This window comes from Hypanus sabinus, chromosome 5 (genome assembly GCF_030144855.1).
Source record: "Hypanus sabinus isolate sHypSab1 chromosome 5, sHypSab1.hap1, whole genome shotgun sequence".
Lineage (NCBI taxonomy): Eukaryota > Metazoa > Chordata > Chondrichthyes > Myliobatiformes > Dasyatidae > Hypanus > Hypanus sabinus.
Window position 1 is genome coordinate 4,470,179 of NC_082710.1, and position 13,167 is coordinate 4,483,345.

Here is a 13,167-nt window from a genome sequence, read left to right on the forward strand (position 1 = left end):
CTAAAATGTTGAGTGTGTGTGATGAGGGTCCTGTGCCTCCTCCATGGTGGTAGCAATGAGACGAGGGCATGTCCTGGGTGTTGGGGGTCCTGAAAGATGGATGTTGCCTTACCATAGAACACTTCAGCACAGTACGGGCCCTTCAGCCCTCCATGTTGAGCTGACCCATATAATCATTAAAAAAGTACTAAGCCCACACTACCCCATAACCCTCCATTTTTCTTTCATCCGTGTGCCTGTCCAAGAGGATCTTAAATACCCCTAATGTTTTAGCCTCCACCACCATCCCTGGCAAATCACTCCAGGCACTCACAAACCTCTGTGTAGAAAACTTACCCCTGATGTCTCCCCTAAACTTCCCTCCCTTAATTTTGTACATATGCCCTCTGGTGTTTGCTATTGGTGCCCTGGGAAACAGGTATTGACTACCCACCCTATCTATGCCTCTCATAATCTTGTAGACCTCTATCAAGTCCCCTCTCATTCTTCTATGCTCCAAAGAGAAAAGTCCCAGCTCTGCTAACCTTGCTTCATATGACTTGTTCTCCAAACCAGGCAACATCCTGGTAAATCTCCTCTGCACCCTCTCCATAGCTTCTACATCTGTCCTATAATGAGGTGACCAGAATTGAACACAATAAAGTGCGGTCTCACCAGAAATTTGTAGAGTTGCAACATGACCTCTCTACTCTTGAACTCAATCACCCTGTTAATGAAGCCTAGCATCCCATAGGCCTTCTTAACTACCCTATCAACCTGTGCAGCGACCTTGAGGGATGTATGGATTTGAACCCCTAGGTCCCTTTGTTCATCCACACCATTAAGTAACTGACCGTTAATCCTGTACTCAGTCTTCTGGTTTGTTCTTACAAAATGCATCACCTCACACTTGTCCGGATTGAACTCCATCTGCCATTTTTCTGCCCAACTCTGCAGCCTGTCTATATCCTCTAGTAACCTTCGACAACCTGCAGCTTCACCCACAACTCCTCCAATCTTCGTGTCATCCGCAAACTTACTCACTCATCCTTCCGCTTCTACATCCAGGTCATTTATAAAAATCACAAATAGCAGGGGTCCCAGGACAGATCCCTGTGGCACTCCACTAGTCACCGACCTCCAGGCAGAATACTTTCCCTCCACAACTACCCTCTGCTTTCTTCCTTTAAGTCAATTTTTTATCGACACAGCCAAGGTTCCACTTATCCCATGCCTCATGACTTTCTGGATGAGTCTCTCATGAGGGACCTTGTCAAATGCTTTGCTAAAGTCCATGTAGATCACATTCACTGCCCTACGCTCATCAATTTCTTTTGTTACCTCTTCAAAAAACTCAATCAGGTTCTTGAGGCACGATCTTCCCTTCACAAAGCCATGTGGACTATCCATGAGGCATTGCCTTTTGAAGATGTCTGTGATTGTTTTGAGGCTTGTGTCTGTGATGGAGCTGGCTGAGTCAACTACCCTCTGCAGCTCTTGCTGATCCTTTGTACTGGTCTCCATGCAACCAGTGAGAACGCACTCTGTGGTTCAGCTGTAGAAATTTACGAGAGTCTTTGGTGACAACAAATCTCCTCAAACAAGTGCAGTAGTTGCTAACGTTCCCTCTTCGTATTTGCAACAAGGTGCTGGGCTGGACAGACCGTTCCCCTCCCGTTTCTTCTGATCTATACTGGCTTTTTACATTGCTTTTCAGAGCGGTCAATAGTGACACTGCTGGTCATTTGGGGAATTGACAATGGCAACAGGGTCAAGCAGTGGCCTGGGAGTCAGTGAAGCACATTAGTCACCAGTGGACATCATGAGACACAAAGCAAAGTTCAAAGTTCAAACCCAAGATTCATTTTCTTGCAGGAATTCAGAGTAAATACAAGAAACAATAGATTCAAGAAAGACCAAACCCAACAGGATGGACAAACTATCAAAGTGCAAAGACAACAAACTGCAAACACAAAAGGAAAGAAAAACAGAAGTAATAAGAACATGTCCTGGGTGGTGATGATGAAAGGGAAGAGCAGCTGAGATCATGACTAAGTTTACAATAAAGGACACTGCAAAATCATTCAGGCAAATTAAAACTTTTGGAAATATAGCTGAATAAAATCAAAGGTCCATACTTGGTCCTCCACATGACATTCCAATTTAGATTCGGCATACTTTTCCCCATACCCCATCGTGCTTCACAGGTAATTAATAACATGCAGTCGTAGAACACTACGGCACGGAAACAGTCTCCTTGGCCCACTCGGTCCGTGCTGAACTGTTATTCTACTTGGTGCCACTGGCCTGCACCCAGACCTCGGACCTCCATATCCCTCTCATCCATGTACCTATCCAAATTTCTCTTTAACCCTTACATAATGTTCGGGTCAAATTTGACTTGTTTTGGCATTTGACAGTAGTAAAAACACCCTAAATGCCATTTTTTAGTGAATTTTGATGACTTTTCATAAGTGACCCAAAATTTGCAAAACTGAAAATATTTAAAATTTTATACTTTTGTGCAGGTGTTACAAAGTTTTGTACATTGAGGCTGTTCTGGGTCAAATTTGACCAGTGTCTGTTGAAATGAATTTTACATCTCTGAAACATTAATTAAGGATTAATTAACTCTTTATTAATGTCAGATAGGCTATTTATACATTCTAAATAGATCTGTGGTTCAAAATTTGGTATAAACACTTGTTATGAAGGGATTCCTGGGCGGAGTCAAAATTGACCCGGACCATACTGTGAAGGTATAGGATATGAACAGGTTACCTGGGTTAATGTTGCAATTGAACCTACACCTATCCAATTCTGCTGGCAGCTCATTACACATTCTCACCACACTCAGGGTGAAGAGATTCACCCTCAGGTTGTTCTTAAACATTTCACCTTTCACCCTCAACCTGTGACCTCTAGTTCTAGTCCTGCTTGCTTGCATTTGCCCTATCTTTTCTCCTCATATGTATTGTTGAGCAACCAGCTATCAACACTGAGCACTTCCAAATACCACAGCTTAAACAATAAAATAGGAATCAGAATCAAAATTAGTTTTATTATCACTGACATGCATTGTGAAATTTGTTGCTTTCTGGCAGTGGAACTGTGCAATCACTATAAGGGAGAAATAGCTGAAGAGTGCAAAAGAGGAATAGTGAGGTTGTGTTCCATAGATACACAGTGGAGAGCATCGTGACTGGTTGCATCATGGCCTGTAATGGAAACTCCAATGCCCAAGAATAGAAAAGCATACAGAGAGTGATGGATACAACTCTGTTCATCACAGGAAAAGCCCCCTCCCCCTCACCAGTGAGGACACCTGTAAGGAGAGCTGCCATAAGAAGGCAGCTCCTTCTTCAAGGACCACACCATCCCAGACTACCAACATGCTCTCTCCTCACTGCTGCCAAAAGCTATGGGGATCCTAGATCCCACACCACCAGGTTCAGGAACAGTTCTTACACATCAACCATCCGATTCCAGAATCAGTGTGGATAGCTTCACTCACAACCACTCTGAACTGAAACCACAATCTGTGGGCTCACTTTCAAGGACTCTACAACTCATGTTCTCAGTATTATTTATTTAGTTAGTCATTATTATTGTTATTGACTTTCTAATTTGCAGTTTGCATTCTTTTGCACATTAGTTGTTTGTTCATCTTCGTGTATAGTTTTCATTGATTCTATTGTACTTCATTGTTCTTTTATGTATGCCCACAAGAAAATGAATCAGAGGGTGACATATATATACTGTACTTGGCTAATAAATTAACTTTGAACTTTGTTTTTAATCTAACTGGTATTCCCTTGAATCAAGGATTGGTTCAGTGATTGATTCTAGAACAAAGACAAGAAAGCAGTGTCCATTATCAAGGATCTCCACCATCCAGGACATGCTCTTTTCTCACTGCTGGCTCAGGAAGGAGTTACAAGGGCCTCAGGACCCACACCACAAGGTTCAGGGAAAGTTATTACCCCTTAATCATCAGTGGTGATAACTTCACTCAATTTCATTCAGTGAACTGTTCCCACAACTCTTCAACTTATATTCTCAATATTTATAGACACATAGAGTCACAGAGAAGTACAGCACAGAAAAAGGGCCTTAAGCCCATCTAGTCCATGCTGAAACCATTTAGACTGCCTACTCCCAAATAGGAGCACCAGGACCGTAGCTCTCCAAATCCCTACTATCCATGTACCTATTCAAACTTTTCTTAAACATTGAAATCAAGCTCTCACAACCCTATGAGTGAAGAAGTTTCCTCTCATGTTCCCCTTAAACCTTACTTTTCACCCTTAACCCACAACCTCTGGTTGTAGTCCCACCCAATCCCTATGGAAAAGAGTCTGTTTGCATTTACTCTATCTATACTCCTCATAATTTTGTAAAGCTCTATCAAATCTCCTTTTAATTTTCTGTCTTCCATAGAATACAACCCTAACCTTTTCAATCTTTCTAACTAACTCAGGTCCTCCAGATCCAGCGACATCCTCGTGAATTTTCTCTGCATTCCTTCAAACTTGTTCACATCTTTCTCATAGGTAGCTGACCAAAACTGCACAAAGTATTCCAAATAGGCCTTACCAACATCTTAAACAACTTCTTAATAACATCTTCTGTTCTCAATACATTGATTTATGAAGACCAATGTGCCAAAAGCTTTTTTTCCAACCCTATCAGTCTGTGATGCCACTTTCAATGAATTAAGTTCCTGTATTCCCAGTTCCCTTTGTTCTACCACACTCCTTGTTGCCCTACTGTTCACTGTGTAAGACCTAGTTGGTCCTACCGAAGTGCAAAACCTTGCACTTGTCCGCATTAAATTCCATCTGCCATTTTTAAGCCCATTTTTACAGCTGATACAGATCTCCCTACAAGCCATTATAGCTTTCTCCACTGTCTACTACACCACTACACCCCAAAACTTGGTGTCATCCACAAATTTTCTGATGCAGTTAACCACATTATCATCCAGATCATAGGTATAGAGGGGAAGCAACAAAGGACCCAGCATCGATCCCTCTGCCACACCACTAGTCACAGGCCTCCAATCAGAAAGGCAACCCTGTACTACCACTCTCTGGCTTCTCCCACAAAGTCCGATGTCTAATCCAATTTACTACCTCATCCTGAATGCCGAGCGACTGAACATTCTTGACCAGCCTCTCATGCAGGACCTTCTCAAGTGCCTTACTAACATCTATGTGGACAACATCCTCTATTTTCTCTTCATCCACTTTCCTGGTAACTCCCTTGAAAAAGTTTGGTTAGACATGACCTACCATGGACAAAGCCATACTGACTATCCTTTATCAGTTCGGTCCATGTCTATCCAACTACTTACATATCCAGTTCCTTAGAGTACGTTCCAATAACTTCCTCAGAACTGATGTCAGACTCACCAGCCTATAAATCCCTGGTTTAAGTTTAGAACAGTGGAACACCGTTGGCTATCCTTCAATCCTCTGGCACCTCTCCTGTTGCTAAGGATGTTTTAATTATCTCTGCTAGGGCCTCAGCAATTCTGCTCTTGCCTCCTGTAGGGTCAGAGGGAGCACCATTTCAGGCCCTGGGGATTTATCCACCCTGATTTGCCTCAGGGTAGCAAACACCTCCTCCTCTGTAATCTGTACAGGATTCATGAAGTTGATGCCACTTTGTCTCACTTCTACAGACTCCGTCTCCTGAGCAAATACAGATGCAAATTAATTAGTTAAGGTCTCCCCTACCTGTTTTAGCTCCACATATAGATTAACATTCTGGTCTTCCAGAGGACGAATTCTGTCCCTTGCAATAATTCTGCTCTTAAGATTAATAACATGCTGTGTCTCATTCCAGTATCGCACGTTCTCTCATTGGAACTTCTATGTACTGATGAAGGAAATTTTCCTGAACGCATTTGACAAACACTATCCCATCTAGTTCTCTTACAGTATGGGATTCCCAGCAAATTCATAGGATGCTGCTAGGTCTGGAGGACCTGGGTTTTAAAGAAAGATTGAATAGGTTAGGACTGTATTCCGTAGAATATAGAAGATTGAGAGGAGATTTGATAGAGGTATACAAAATCATGAGGGGTATACAATAGATGGAGTTAATGCAAGCAAGCCTTTTCCACTGAGGTTATGTGGTTCTACAACCAGAGGTTAAGGGTGAAAAATGAGAAGTTCAAGGGGAACATGAGGGGTAACTTCTTCACTCAGATGTTCATGAGAGTGTGGAAAGATCTTTCAGCACAAATGGTCCATGCAAGCTTGATCTAAATGTTTACTGGAAGTTTGGATAGGTACATAGATAGTAGCAATATGGAGGGCTATGTTTCCGGTGCAGGTCAATGGGAGTGGGCAGCTTAAATGTGTTTGGCATGGACGAGATGTGCTGAGAGGCCTGTGTCGGTGCCGTGCTTCTTTATGATTCTCTGCCTCTCTTGGAGGCACTGCATTAGTCTGGGTCAACAATGGATGTTATATTCTAGCTGGCTACGTGTCAATACACAAGCCAGGGCAGTACAACCTGGAGAACAAGCTGTTGTCCATGCAGCAGGCTCCCCTTCTCCATGTAGCTGATGAACTCAAAGGAATGGCAGAGGCCATTGCAGTTTGGCACCGGCAGCACCTCGGGAGTTGTCAGTCAGTATTGAATTCAATGCAGGACTGTCTTAGCGACTTCAGCTCTGAGTTTTTCCCCAGGGTTTCTTCCCAGACCCTTCTCTATGAGCTGAGGTTTTCCTTCTCTTAGATGACCTGCCAACCACGGCTGACAAGCCACATCTACCTGAAGCTATTGATTTTAAGGTGCCAGCAACTCACCTTTGCCCCATCTTCAGTCAGTAGAAGCTATTCTCCCAGGCTTAGTGCGAGCCACACGTGAAGGCCAGGAGCTGGACTTGATTGTCAGAGGCTATTTGAAACCCACACCGTTGGGAGCATTTAATAGATAATAGGTGCTTGCCCCTACTATGACAACATTAAGGATCTGGTTCATAACTATGTTCTTATCCAAATGTCTTTGTAAATGTTGTTAATGTACCTGCCTCACCCATTTTCATTGGTAGCTCATTTCACAAACTGCAGTTTGGAGTTACTTGCATTAACATGTTCTGTTCTGGGAGAAACTAGTGTGTGCACGTTCACAATTTTACATTTCATACATTAATCTGAGTGGGGTGAGCTTGCATGCCCCATTCCCCACCACCCCTTCCTTGCAGATGTCTTTCTGAATAGGGACTTTAAAACCTCAGGACTTTTGCACAGTTCATGAGTTTCAGATTATGACCTCGGTTTCTATTCCTCTGGTCACAATCTGCAGCTGTGTGTTGAACTTTTGTTTGGCATCAGGACACAGATAATGTCGTTATATCACATACATTGTCTATAGTCACGATGAAAGGTTGAACACCTGAAAACACAAACATATTTTCACCAATTCATTGTGAATTATCTGATTGGCTGCTTGTGATACAAGCTACACCTGCTTAATACACTAAAAAAAGGCAAAAGCAACACGAGTGAATCTGCAGATGCTGGAAATAAATAAAAGCACAAAATGCTGGCAGAACTCAGCAGGCCAGACAGCATCTATGGGAGGAGGTAGTGACGATGTTTCGGGCCGAAACCCTTCATCAGGAGAGTGAAAACTGATGAAGGGTTTCGGCCCAAAACGTCGTCACTACCTCCTCCCATAGATGCTGTCTGGCCTGCTGAGTTCTGCCAGCACTTTGGGTTTTTAAAAAAAGGCAAAATCCTGTTTCTTAGCAATCATTTTCTTTGGCATCTGACTCCAAACTGTGGAAAGCAACAAAGGGCAAACAAATGTACTGAATCATAAATCCTGCAAACCTTCTTGGCGCAATTTCATTATATATTGGCACGGCGGGTTAGTTTGACATAGCTAATTCCAAGATCTTAAAAGCTATTTTAGGACTTTTTCATTATAAGCAAATTCTGGAAGTGGGGATATTTGAGAGAGTCGTTGACTTTGCTTATATAGGTATCATCTTATTTCTGGCAAGTATAGTTTAGCAACTCTAATTTAGAATTAGAATTTTTGTTTATTTTTAAATGAAACTGTTGTCTAGATATTTTTTGATGGGGGGGCACGATGTGAGCCTATAGAGCTGGGGTGTAAAGGTTTCGCTGGCTGTGCACTCTGCAGGTGGGGGCGGCAAACAGAAGAGTTAGCAGCTGCTAACAGAAGCTGCTGACCCAGTCTCCAGATAGCGATGGATCAAGAGGTGTGACACCTGGACCAGTGCTGCTGGAACACAAGCCAGGGCCACATCAACCCTGGCTGGGTTACCTGGGCAAGGGTGTCTGATGTTGAATGATCCAAAACAGCTGATGACCCCAAGTTACATCACTGATGATGTGTCCTAGTGCATTGGAGGATCTATCTCAGCATCATTAATTGATTAGACTAATATTGTAGTAATAAAACTAAACACAGATCATAGATCACTTCAGCACAGTACAGGCCCTACAGCCCACAAAGTTGTGCCAGTCTTTTAACCTACTATAAGATCAGAATCAGAATCAGGTTTATTGTCACCGGCATGTGACGTGAAATTTGTTAACCTAGCAGCAGCAGTTCAATGCAATACATAATCTAGCAGAGAGAGAAAAAAATAAGCATAATAATAAATAAACAAGTAAATCAATTACATGTATTGAGTAGATTTTTAAAAATGTGCAAAAAGCAGAATGATCAATCTAACCCTTCACTCTTACATAGCCCTCCAGTTCTCTTATCATCCATGTGGCAATGTAAGAGTTTCTTAGAAGTCCCTAGCGTCCTGAATCTACTACCACCGGCTAGGCGTTCCATGCACCCACCACCCTCTGTGTAAAAACATACTTCTGATATCCTCCCCATACTTTGTCCAATCACCTTAAAATTATGCCTCTTGGTTTTAGCCAGGAATAAAATACCTCAGACTGTTCCCTCAATCTACGCCTCTCATCATCTTGTACACTTCTATCAAGTCACTTCTCATCCTCCTTCACTCCAAAGATTGGTCCTGCCCTTTAAATCAGGAGCAGCCAGATGCCTCAGTACATGTTGGTGCCAATGACAGGAAGAAAAGGCAAAGAGGTCCTGAAAAGAGAATTTACTGAGCTAGGTAGGAAGCTGAGAAGCAAGACCTCCAGAGTAGTAATTTATGAATTGCTGCCTGCACCTTGTACTAGTGAGGGTAGAAACAGGATGATTTGGCAGATAAATGTGTGGCTCAGAAGCTGGTGCAGGGGGCAGGGCTTCAGGTTCTTGGATCATTGGGATCTCTTCAGGGGTTGGTATGATCTGGACAAAAGGGACGGGTTACACCTGAACCCGAGTGGGACCAGTTTTCTCATGGGCAGGTTTGTCAGAACTGTTGGGAAGTGTTTAAACTAATTTGGCAGGGAGTTGGGAACCGGAGTGAAGGGACTCAGGATACAACAGATGATAACAAAAGCAAAGATAGCGTGCAGTCAGACTGTTTGGGAGAGCAGGCAGATGATAGGGCAAAACTGCAGCGAGCAGGGTGAATAACAGTGCATCAGGAATGCAAAATCAAAAAGGGTAGCAAATATCATATGCAAAGTGTTATATCTCAGTGCACGGAGTATAAAAATAAGGTGGATGATCTTGTTGAACTATTACAGGTTGTCGGATATTATGTTGTGGCCATCCCTGAATCATGGCTGAAGGATAGTTGCCGCTGGGAGCTGAAGGTCCAAGGTTACATGTTGTATTGGAGGGATAGGGAGGCGGGCAGAGGGGGTGGTGTGGCTCTGCAGGTAAAAATTGACATCAAATCAGTAGAAAAATGTGACATAGGATCGAAAGATGTTGAATTCTATGTGGGTTGAGTTAAGAAATTGCAAGGATGAAAAGACCCTGATGGCAGTTATATACAGGCCTCCCAACAGTAGATGGAATGTAGACCACAGATTACAATGGGAAATAGAAAAGGCCTGTCAAAAGAACAATGTTATGATAGTCATAGGAGATTTTAACAGATTTTAACTTGATTGGGAAAATCAAGTTGGTAACGGATTTCAAAAGAGTGAGATTGTTGGACGCCTACAAGCTAGCTTTTTAAACAACACACACAAAATGCTGGTGGAACGCAGCAGGCCAGGCAGCATCTATAGGGAGAAGCACTGTCGACATTTCGGGCCCAGACCCTTCATAGGACAGACAACACACACAAAATGCTGGCGGAACACAGCAGGCCAGGCAGCATCTATAGGGAGAAGCACTGTCGACGTTTCGGGCCCAGACCCTTCGTCAGGACAGACAACACACACAAAATGCTGGTGGAACACAGCAGGCCAGGCAGCATCTATAGGGAGAAGCACTGTTGACGTTTCGGGCCCAGACCCTTCGTCAGCTAGCTTTTTAGATCAATTTGTTGTTAAGCCCACGAGGGGATCAGTTATACTGTGTTGGGTGTTATGTAATGAACTAGAGATGATTAGGGAGCTTAAGGTGAAAGAACCCTTTGGAGTCAGTGATCACAATATGACCGAGTTCAACTTGAAATTTGATAGGGAGAAAGTAAAGTCTGACATAACAGTATTTCAGTGAAATAAACTGAATTGTAGAGAGGAATTGGCCAAAGTAAATTGGAAGGAGATGCTGGCAGAAATTACAGCAGAGCAGCAATGGCGTGAGTTCCTGGGAAAAAATGAGGAAGGTGCAGGACAGGTATATTACAAAAATGAAGAAATACTCAAATGGCAAAATAGTAGAACTGTGGCTGACAAGGGAAGTCAAAGTTCATGTAAAAGCAAAGAAAGGGCATACAATAAAGCAAAAATTACTGGGAAGATAGAGGATTGGGAAACTTTTAAAACCCTACACAGAACAACTAAAAGGATCATTAGAAGGGAAAAGAAGAAATATGAAAGCAAACACGAGAAAATCTGCAGATGATGGAAATTCAAGCAACACACACAAAATGCTGGTGGAATGCAGCAGGCCAGGCAGCATCTATAAGAAGAAGTACAGTCGACATTTTGGGCCCAGTCCTGACGAAGGGTCTTGGCCCAAAACGTCGACTGTACTTGTTGCTATAGATGCTGCCAAATATGAAAATAAACTAGAAAACAATGTCAAAGTGGATCATAAAAGCTTTAATAAATAAAAGACAGATGAGAGTGGATATAGAACTGCAAGAAAACGAGGTCAGATAAATAATAATGGTGGATAAGAAGATGGCAAATGAACTAAATGAGTATTTTGAATCAGTCTTCACTGTGGAAGACACTAGCAGTGTGCCAGATGTATTGTGGGAAGGAAGAGAAGTGGGTGCAGTTACTATTACAAGGGAGAAGGTGCTCAAAAAGCTGGAAGACCTAAGGGTACATAAATCACCCGGGCCAGATGAACTTAAAGAGGTAGCTGTACCGATTGTGGAGGCATTAGCAATGGTCTTGCAAAAATCATTGGACTCTGGTGTGGTGCCAGAGGAGTGGAACATTGCAAATGTCACTCCACACTTCAAGAAATAAGGAAGCCAGTAGAAAGGAAATTATAGACCAGTTAGCCTGACCGTAGTGGTTGGGAAGATGTTGGAGTCGATTGTTAAGGATGAGGTGATGGAGTACTTCATGACACAAAACAATATAAAACAAAGTCAACGTGGTTTCTTTAAGGGAAAAGCTTGCCAGACAAACCTGTTGGATTTCTTTGAGGACATTATAAATTGGATAGATAAAGGTCATGCAGTGGATGTTGTATACTTGGACTTTCATAAGATACTTGATAAGTTGCCACATGTGAACCTGCTTACCAAATTACGATTCCATGGTTTTACATGAAAGTTACTACATGGTTAGTGCATTGGCTGATTCATAGGAGGCAGCTAGTTGGAATAAAAGGATCCTTTTCAGGTTGGCTGCCAGTGACTAGTGGCGTTCAGCAGGGGTCGGTGTTGGGACCAATTCTTTTTGTGCTGTATATCAATGATTTAGATGATGGAATACACGGCATTGTTGCCAAGTTTGCAGAAGATATGAAGACTGGTGGAGGGATAGATAGTGTTGAGGAAACAGGAAGGCTGTAGAAGGACTTAGGCAGATTAGGAGAGTGGGCATGAATGTGGCAAATGAAATACAATGTCTGAAAATGCATGGTCATGCACTTTGGTAGTAGAAGTAAATGTGAAGACTCTCTTCTAAATGGGGAGAAAATCCAAAAAATCTGAGATACAAAGGGACTTGGGAGTCCTTGCACAGGACCCTCTTAATGTTAACTTGCAGGTTGAGTCAGTGGTGAGAAAGTCAAATGCAATGTTAGCATTCATTTCAAGACATCTTGAATACAAAAACAGGGATGTGATGCCTAAGCTTTATAAGGCACTAGTGATGCTTCACCTTGAGTATTGTGAACAGTTTTGGGCCCCTCATATAAGAAAATATATGCTGGCATTGGAGAGGGTCCAGAGGAGGATTTCAAGGATGATTCCAGGAATGAAAGTGTTATTATATGAGGAAAGTTTGATGGCTCTGGGTTTGCTCTTGCTGACATTTGGAAGGATGAGGCGGGATCTCATTGAAAGCTTTTGAATATTGAAAGGCCTAGATAGAGTAGATATGGAAAGGATGTTTCCCATGGTGCAGGAGTCTAGGACAAGAGGGCACAGCCTCAGGATGGAAGGGCGTCCATTTAAAACAGAGGTGTGGAGAAATTTCTTTAACCAGAGGTTGGTGAATTTGTTATATAGATACTGCCTGACCTGCTGAGTTTCTTCAGCATTTTGTGTGCATTACTCTGGATTTCCAGCATCTGCTGAATCTTTTGTGTTTGTCAATATCAACATCAATCTATTAATCTTAATATCATCCATTTTACATTAAGACTGGGCCCATGTTACCACATTAGTCAAAAAAGATCACAGGCAATTTTCTCTTGACTAATCCAGATATGGTAGTGAGTGAACATCACAGACACTGCCTCCATTCCCAATCTGACACATTCCTTTGGTTGTAAGAAGTAGTCACACAAGAATGGCTGCCTCAGTAACTGGAAGAAAAAATCATTTACTTGCAACAATGTGATAAATTAAATTATTTTTTGAAGTCTTGATTGGAAAATGTATGTAGCGATGTGACCAATCTATTATGGACTTGTTTCTTTTTCCCCTGCATGAACGTGGAGGCAATGATGAATGATGAGGATGTACATTTATCT